At 40.3% G+C, this 7,426-nt stretch overlaps 1 long non-coding RNA gene across 1 annotated transcript; it reads right to left on the bottom strand.

The window, feature by feature from the left end:
* Positions 1 to 568: 568 nt before the first annotated feature.
* LOC309347421 lies at positions 569 to 7,070 on the bottom strand. The gene is made up of 3 exons (XR_014158939.1): positions 7,017 to 7,070; positions 5,160 to 5,290; positions 569 to 612 (listed from the first exon to the last, which is right to left on the bottom strand). It is a non-coding gene; the product is annotated as an uncharacterized lncRNA (long non-coding RNA).
* Positions 7,071 to 7,426: the final 356 nt, after the last annotated feature.

Genomic DNA, 7,426 nt, shown 5'->3' with positions numbered 1-7,426 from the left:
GACAAGAACGAATAGTGATTACCTCTATCTCAGAATTGTTGTCTCTATAGCTCTAACAGGAGAGAGAAGAAGTGACAATTGATTTAGTGCAATAATATCAAAGAACTAATGAAAAAATAATAATAAGACTCAGACCAGTAAGAAGATGTTGCTTTCAGATTGCCTTTCTTCATATTAGCATCACATAAAATGACCTAGTAGCTTTGACCTTTACAAATAAAATAAAAAAAATTAAGGTTGCAAGATAGAATAGAATATAGACTGGGGGGGGGGCAGCTTTACCCATTAGGATCAATGCACACACCTCTTAATCCTTTTATAGTTCAATAAATGGCCAGTGAGAGTTGTGGGGAATACAAACCACAAGATTACAAATAAGAAGAGAACTAAAATATAGTATTTGGCATTTTTCCACTGACCCTCTTATGTAGTATAGACTGGGTGACTCATCCTCCTAATAAAATGTAACAGGAATAGAAAATTGTATTCAGCTGAATGAGTCCTGCCCCCACCCCCACCCCCACTCTCCTCCACAAGAAGTTATGGGAATTCAAGTCCTTTCCATTGAGTTAATTTCATTTTAGCCCAGATCCTCAAACATTCTTCTTTCAACTGTAAAGAAAGAAGAAAGATTTACATGTGAGAAAGGACTACACCAAGGTAAGAATGGCAAATTCTTCCCACTAATTTTGTTAGGAAGAATAGCTAGTATCATTAAATGGGGCAATGCTGCATTATTAGGATGTTGCTGAAACTCAAAAATGGGTGATTCATAGGTCAGATATATTATGTTTTTTTAATACTTGGATGTCTACTGAGCCCTAACAAATCTTACTTTAAACCAAGATTGATTACAAGTTAATTTCTATTTTCTGTGCATGTGTGCTCTGGATGACCAAACATCCAAACTAGCTATCTTTTTTCTCTCTCTCTCCCCCCCCCCCACTTTTTTCTTTTCTTTTTTGCTGTAACTCTTTAGTTTCTGTCCTGTTTGCAATGCACATTCTTGGAAGCTTCTTGTAGTTGCTGCTATTGATAGCTGATCGAATTACCATCCATGCATTTTAAAATTCTTATTTTAAAGCCATCCAGTGATGGAAATGATTTTTTCCCCTCCCAACCTCAATTGTGGGACAAGTTGCCTTTCCCTTAGTGAAATGCTTCATTATGTTAGGTGATAGCAAGAATTTTGTCATGACTCTGGGCAGAAATGACATTGAGCAGAATCAGCATAGTGAAGGGGGGTGGGAGCAGTGGCGTAGCGTGGGGGGTGCAGGGGGGGCCGGCCGCACCGGGCGCAACATCTGGGGGTTAGGGTTAGGGGTAGGGTTAGGGGGCGCAAATCCACGGGTTAGGGGGCGCAAATTACTTGCCTTGCCCCGGGTGCTGACAACCCACGCTACGCCACTGGGTGGGAGTGGCATATGGGACCTGGGTAAGGTTTTCCCTAAACTCATGTAGGGCCTCTGTTTTTGTTTATTGCCAACAGAACAGAACAGAACAGAACAGAATATAATTCCATTTAAACACACACAGGCATAATGTGTACATACAAAAATCAGCAACATAATGTTAAAGTTATGAAACTGTTAAATCTACCCTAGGCATATTTATTCATCCATACACACATATGCATCCACACATGTATACAAACAAAATGGTAAACTATTTGTTCACTCCATCAATCTTTATTGTTAATATATGAGATCAGCCCCTAGAATACAGTCAAGTGCATACAATTTTACAGTTTACAGGCAAACAACTATTTTGAATTAGCAAATGCATGCAAAAGCCTGCAAAAGAAGGGAAGAATAAAAATAAACAAAACATTTTTTAGCCTTCATCCAGAGTCTGAAAAAGAAATCAAAGCAGCTATGGGGGGAATACTACAATGCAAAACAAGTATTAACATTATTTTGGAGCATTTTTCTGCGGGAAAGTTGTCCCTGGTTAGAAAAATGGCCCCAAAAACATTATATGGTTTCTGCCAACCTACAGACACTTTCTTAGAATCCAGGAATTGTAGAATTGTAGAGTTGGAAGGGACTACAAGGATCATCTAGTCCAACTTCCTACAATGCAGGAATTTTCACCCAAGTGGGGCTCGTACCCAGGACACTGAGAGTTTCATGTTCTACTAACTGAGTTATCCCTCAGAAGGGAATTTGTCAACATGTCAATCCTTCAGAAAGGCATTTGACAATTTGTCTATGAACAAATGATGATGTGTTTTACTACCAATCTGCTAACATTGGGTAGCGTGACATACCTTGGGCCTTCTTGGTTGTGGCGCCCACCCTGTGGAACACCCTCCCATCAGATGTGAAGGAAATAAACAACCATCTGATTTTTAGAAGACATCTGAAGGCAGCCTGGTTTAGGGAAGTTTTTAATGTCTGATGTTTTATTGTATTTTTAATATTTTGTTGGAAGCCTCCCAGAGTGGCTGGGGAAACCAGCCACTAATTTATTGTTGTTGTTGTTACAAAATTCAATGCATTTCTAGGCCTTTTTATGCTGAAGGTGGGCTTTGTTCCCCAGAGTTCCCTGGGAAGAGGGATTGATTGTTAAACCACTCTGTGTACAGTGGTACCTCGGGTTACATATGCTTCAGGTTACATACGCTTCAGGTTACAGGCTCCGCTAACCCAGAAATATTACCTTGGGTTAAGAACTTTGCTTCAGGATGAGAACAGAAATTGTGCAGCAGCAGTGCAGCAGCAGCAGGAGGCCCCATTAGCTAAAGTGGTGCTTCAGGTTAACAACAGTTTCAGGTTAAGAACATACCTCCAGAACGAATTAAGTTCTTAACCCGAGGTATCACTGTATTGTAAATCTGTGAAGGGAATGAAAGTCTCCTAAGAACTCTCAGCATCCTTAACAGATTACAATTTCCAGTTTTCTTTTGGGGAAGCCATGTCTGTTTAAAGTGGCACATTAACTGCTTTAAATGTATCATGTGGATGAGGCCATAATTCCATTGAACTAGGTGAGAATGCATTGCACTGGTCAATTATAATTTAACCCATATTCTGTATGCTGCTTCAGCCTATGTGTTAGTTGAAAGGGTATCCATATCTTGCCTCTTGTTGAACTATAACACATTTCAACAATGTATACACCCCATTTCTGCCCATAATGTTCTATTCCTGCATGATATACCATATCAAATAGGGAAAATAGTCATATGCCCTCCTCTTTCCCAAGGCTGACTCAAAATTGGGAAGGCTATTTTATAACACTTCTTTTCCTAAGGTTCTGCTTCTTCCCATGGATTATTTTGCCTCCTTTACCTTCAGAGCTAAAGAGCTCCAGTAGCTCAGTCAGTGTGCAATGCTTAAGGCAGTGCAAGAGGATGTGATCACAATCTACCTGGAGAACTGTTTCTGAACTCCCCCTTCCCTTCCCCAAGCTCTCTAGAAGGTTTAAGACGAAGATTTCAAATACTGTCAGAATTCTCAGCAGGGATTGATTGTATTATCTTCCTAAGCAGGGTGGTAAGATGGGAAGGTGGGGTTTAATATAGATAGAAGCACTCTCTGAATATGTGTAGGTCCCAGACTTTTAAAGGTCAAAACCAGCATGTTTCCACTTAAACGGATGTCAGCAATTGCATTACCAGAACAGCATGATTTGATGTTTACATTTGCTCAGGTGGACAGAGGAAGCTGCTTTATATTGAGTGAGATGTTTGTTCCATATAGCTCAGCCACATCTTCATGAGGGATGAGGAACCTCTAGGTTTGTAGTCGGACTCCAGATTCCATCAACCCCAGCCAGCTTGGCCAATGGTCAGGGATGATGGAGTTGTTGTCCAGCAACATCTGGAGGGGTCCACATTCTGCACCCTGGTCTATACTGACTGGTAGCATCTCTCCAGTGTTTCACAGAAGTGTCTGTCAAAGTCCACTGGCAGCAACTGTTGGATGATGTTTCACATATGGCATAGGGAAGAGAATTTCAGAATGTAGGAGCAATAGAGGAAAATGCTCATTTTGAGGCCACCAGTCTGCAATATTTTGCCATGAGCAAAATTTTCCCAGGTGACATAGGTGATGTTACAGGTTGATACAGGGGCAGACTCCTTTGGGTAACCTGGTTCCATATTGTTCAGAGTTTTATATGTTAGTAAGAAGACCTTGAACATGGTCCAATGGCTATTTCTCATAGGTATTAGTCTAGCAAGCTTGTATTTGTGTTTGTATTTGTCTATCTGATGCTTCAGAGTTGAGAATACTAACAGCTTGGTACTCTGTCCATTGCAGCACTGGAAGGCTCTACCACTTACATTTATGTTTCTGTCTCTGTGAGTTATTAGTAATAAGTTTGTTTAATTATTCTAGAAAAAAATAATTCTGCTTCATGGTTTTGCTTTTTAAGAAAAAGATAGCCTTTCACTTTCTGTCCTTCCATGGACAATAGTTTTTGTTTTTTATAATAGGTGAGATGATTGTGTCAGAGCATGTTAGAAAGCAGTTGATGGTAAACACATGCACACACATAATGGAAATGTACAATAAATAAATTAAAATATCATAAAATTATAAAACTTTACAAATGGCAAAATCTGAATACAATAAAATAAATTAAAAATTAAAAATGCTTGGTGAAACAGAAAAATTTCCAGCAGGTGGCAAAATATCAGAATTGTAGGTGCTTTCCTGATTTTAATAGGAACAGTGTTCCAAAGTATTGGTGCAATTATGGTCAAAACCTTAGCTTGTGTAGATACTAAACAAATAAGTGATAAATGAAGGACAATGAGGAGAACTTCTGTAGATGAACACAGTGGTCTGGGAGATGAAGGGACATGGAGTTCCTACAATTTACTGTCTGTGGACAAACGCTGGCTCCCTTGGCCTGTAAAGCGAGAAGAATGCCACAACCCCAGAGTCATCTCTGACTGGACTTAACTGTCAGGGGTCCCTTTATCGTTACCTTTTTAAGAGTGTGCAACAATGACTGGATCTTGCTCAATCATGACACCAATTTCCTTAGAAATGACAGCAGTGTGGTCAACCATTTCCTATTAGAAGTAACCATTTTATTTCATAATTTAATAGCAAATACTCCATTTCCTTTAAGACCAAATTCATCCCCCCCCCGCCCCCCGGTTTAGAAACATGCTCCCTTTGTCTTATAGCAGCAGAGTTACTCACTTTAGAAAAATCAAGTATTTTTCATGCTGCAAAACCTCAGTCTCCAGCTGTCACTCTTACTCTGAGCATCTCTGCTTTGCTTTCTCAGAGGCTTCTGTGTATACTCCCCCGGGGAAATCTTTCTTGGCTCTCTAAAGCAAAACAAAAGAACCTTGATTTGAATAGGTCTGGCTGAGAAGCTCTTTCCCATCAGAAAGTAATCAAGCTGCAAAAACCTTGAGATAATTAATGCTACCAAAGCTTAGCCAGTTATTCTTAATTAAACAGCCCTTCTGTGAGAGATCTCATTTGTATTATACTCTCTTCCCGCCCCTCGCCCCCAGAAAGTAGGGTATGCAAGTGTTTGAGTAGTGGCTACAGTAGTGGTCTTGAATAAGGGGAGCAAGAATTAATTCCCCACTCCTAGGCTGATTCACACATACATATTCATCCCCTGAGGATGGCAATATCAAGCGATGACTTCCATGTGTCAATGAGGCATCTCAGTTCTAACAAAAGAACCTTCACACTACTTACAGTGTGTTTCAATTTGAAGCAATCCACACTATCACCAAGTGCAGAGAATCCAGTGATGTCCAAGCATGTAAACCACTTCAACATTTTAGCTCTGGTCCATAGACAACCTTAAGCAAACCATGGACTGATGTTGTCAGGGAGGTCCAATTGTTGCTAACCCAAGGTCCAGGGCTTCTCAATATAAGATTCTATAATATAAGGTAATAAGGGCCTGTCTGCACTATACATTCAAATACTTTAAGCAGCCATAGCCCACCCCATAGAATCCTGGGAATTGTAGTTTGTTAAGAGTGTTGAGAGTTGTTATGAGAGCCCTGTTTCCCTTGCAAAGCTACAGTTCTCAAAGTGATCTGACAGTCAAACCCTCCTCCCAGGGAGCTCTGGGAATTGTAGCTCAGTGTGGGATACAGCGATCTTCTAACAACTCTCAGCACTCTTAGCAAACTACAGTTCCCAGGAATATGTGGGGGAAGCTATGGCTGTAAGAATTATATGATACTTCTTTAAGTGTATAGTGCAGATGGGGCCTAAGATCAATGGCACCTCAGCAATAGAAAATCCTCCCCATAGAGTTTTGCATACGCCTCAACTGTACTGAAAATGGGACATCCATTTTTTTTCATGCAAGAGCACAGAGCTCAAAAATGCACCACAATTTTGAACCACAATCTCAACCCCAAAAGCTGTTTTTGGGGTTGCAATCTTCTGCAGCACCCCAAAACACATGAGAGCACAGCCCTGAAAATAACATATCTTTCAGGGCTGTGATCTCGTGTTTGTCATGTGACTCATCTGGGACTTCAGCCCTGGAAGATGTGCACCCCTGTTTTTAGATTGGCTCCTGGAGTTTATGGTCTTGGCACCTACACTCTATTTTTGGGCAGCAGCTGAAGATGGTTCTCTTTCTCCAGACCTTTGAATTGGCTTTTGAATATTTGCAGAAGATATGAAAAACAGATGTGTTGGATATATGTGACAAGTTTTGATCATGTTTTATTGTTATACTGCTGTGTTCTGCCCTGGAAGCATTTATGATGAAGGACAGAATGTAAAATGTGTGTGTACCTTAAAATGTACTTGTTAGTATACATTATTTTAAAATTTATCTTAGATTTCTTAAGATTCATCTGTTTTAACACCCTATAAATGAAAGGCTGATTCATAATGTGGAGACTTGTTGTAAGCATAGGCTTGGAGTGATTCCCTCAACCCAGTTCCATATCTCTTTTGCAGATGAGCTGCGCCTTATGTTCTACTCCACTTCTTTGCCTATGCTTGGAGAAATTTTCCTATGAGTCTCATTTGGATATGCAACATGTTATGCATCCTGCTCCCACATACCTCATGAGGCTCAAAAAGTTGTAAAGTCTATCACTCTTTCTGTAATTGAGGTGCCCTTGTGAGAAAACAAATTCTTTATTTTAAAATATCTCCATTTGTTGGGCAAAAGACGTAACAGAAATATCTGCCCATTGTGCCAGTTATTAAGCTGGGTGTGTGGAACAAAAAAGTCATTGACGATAGTGTTGGGAATCCAATCCAGATTTGTGTAGGGTTTACTATTTAGCCTTATCTTCTTCTGAAGATCTCTCAAAAGGCAGCAGAGAGTTTAGGATCAAAGTTTTCCTTCTCCTAGATGGGCTACCTTCGCAGGTTCACAAGCCCACCTGCCCCTCACTTTCCTCTACAGCACATGCAGAAACCACCTTCTGGACTGTTGGACCCACTATTGGCCTCATCTGCCCAATCTG

This window comes from Podarcis erhardii (genome assembly GCF_964252035.2).
Source record: "Podarcis erhardii genome assembly, chromosome: 7".
In the NCBI taxonomy this organism is placed as follows: domain Eukaryota; kingdom Metazoa; phylum Chordata; class Lepidosauria; order Squamata; family Lacertidae; genus Podarcis; species Podarcis erhardii.
Note: the sequence above shows the minus strand (reverse complement) of the source record. Positions and strands in the feature narration are given on the sequence as shown.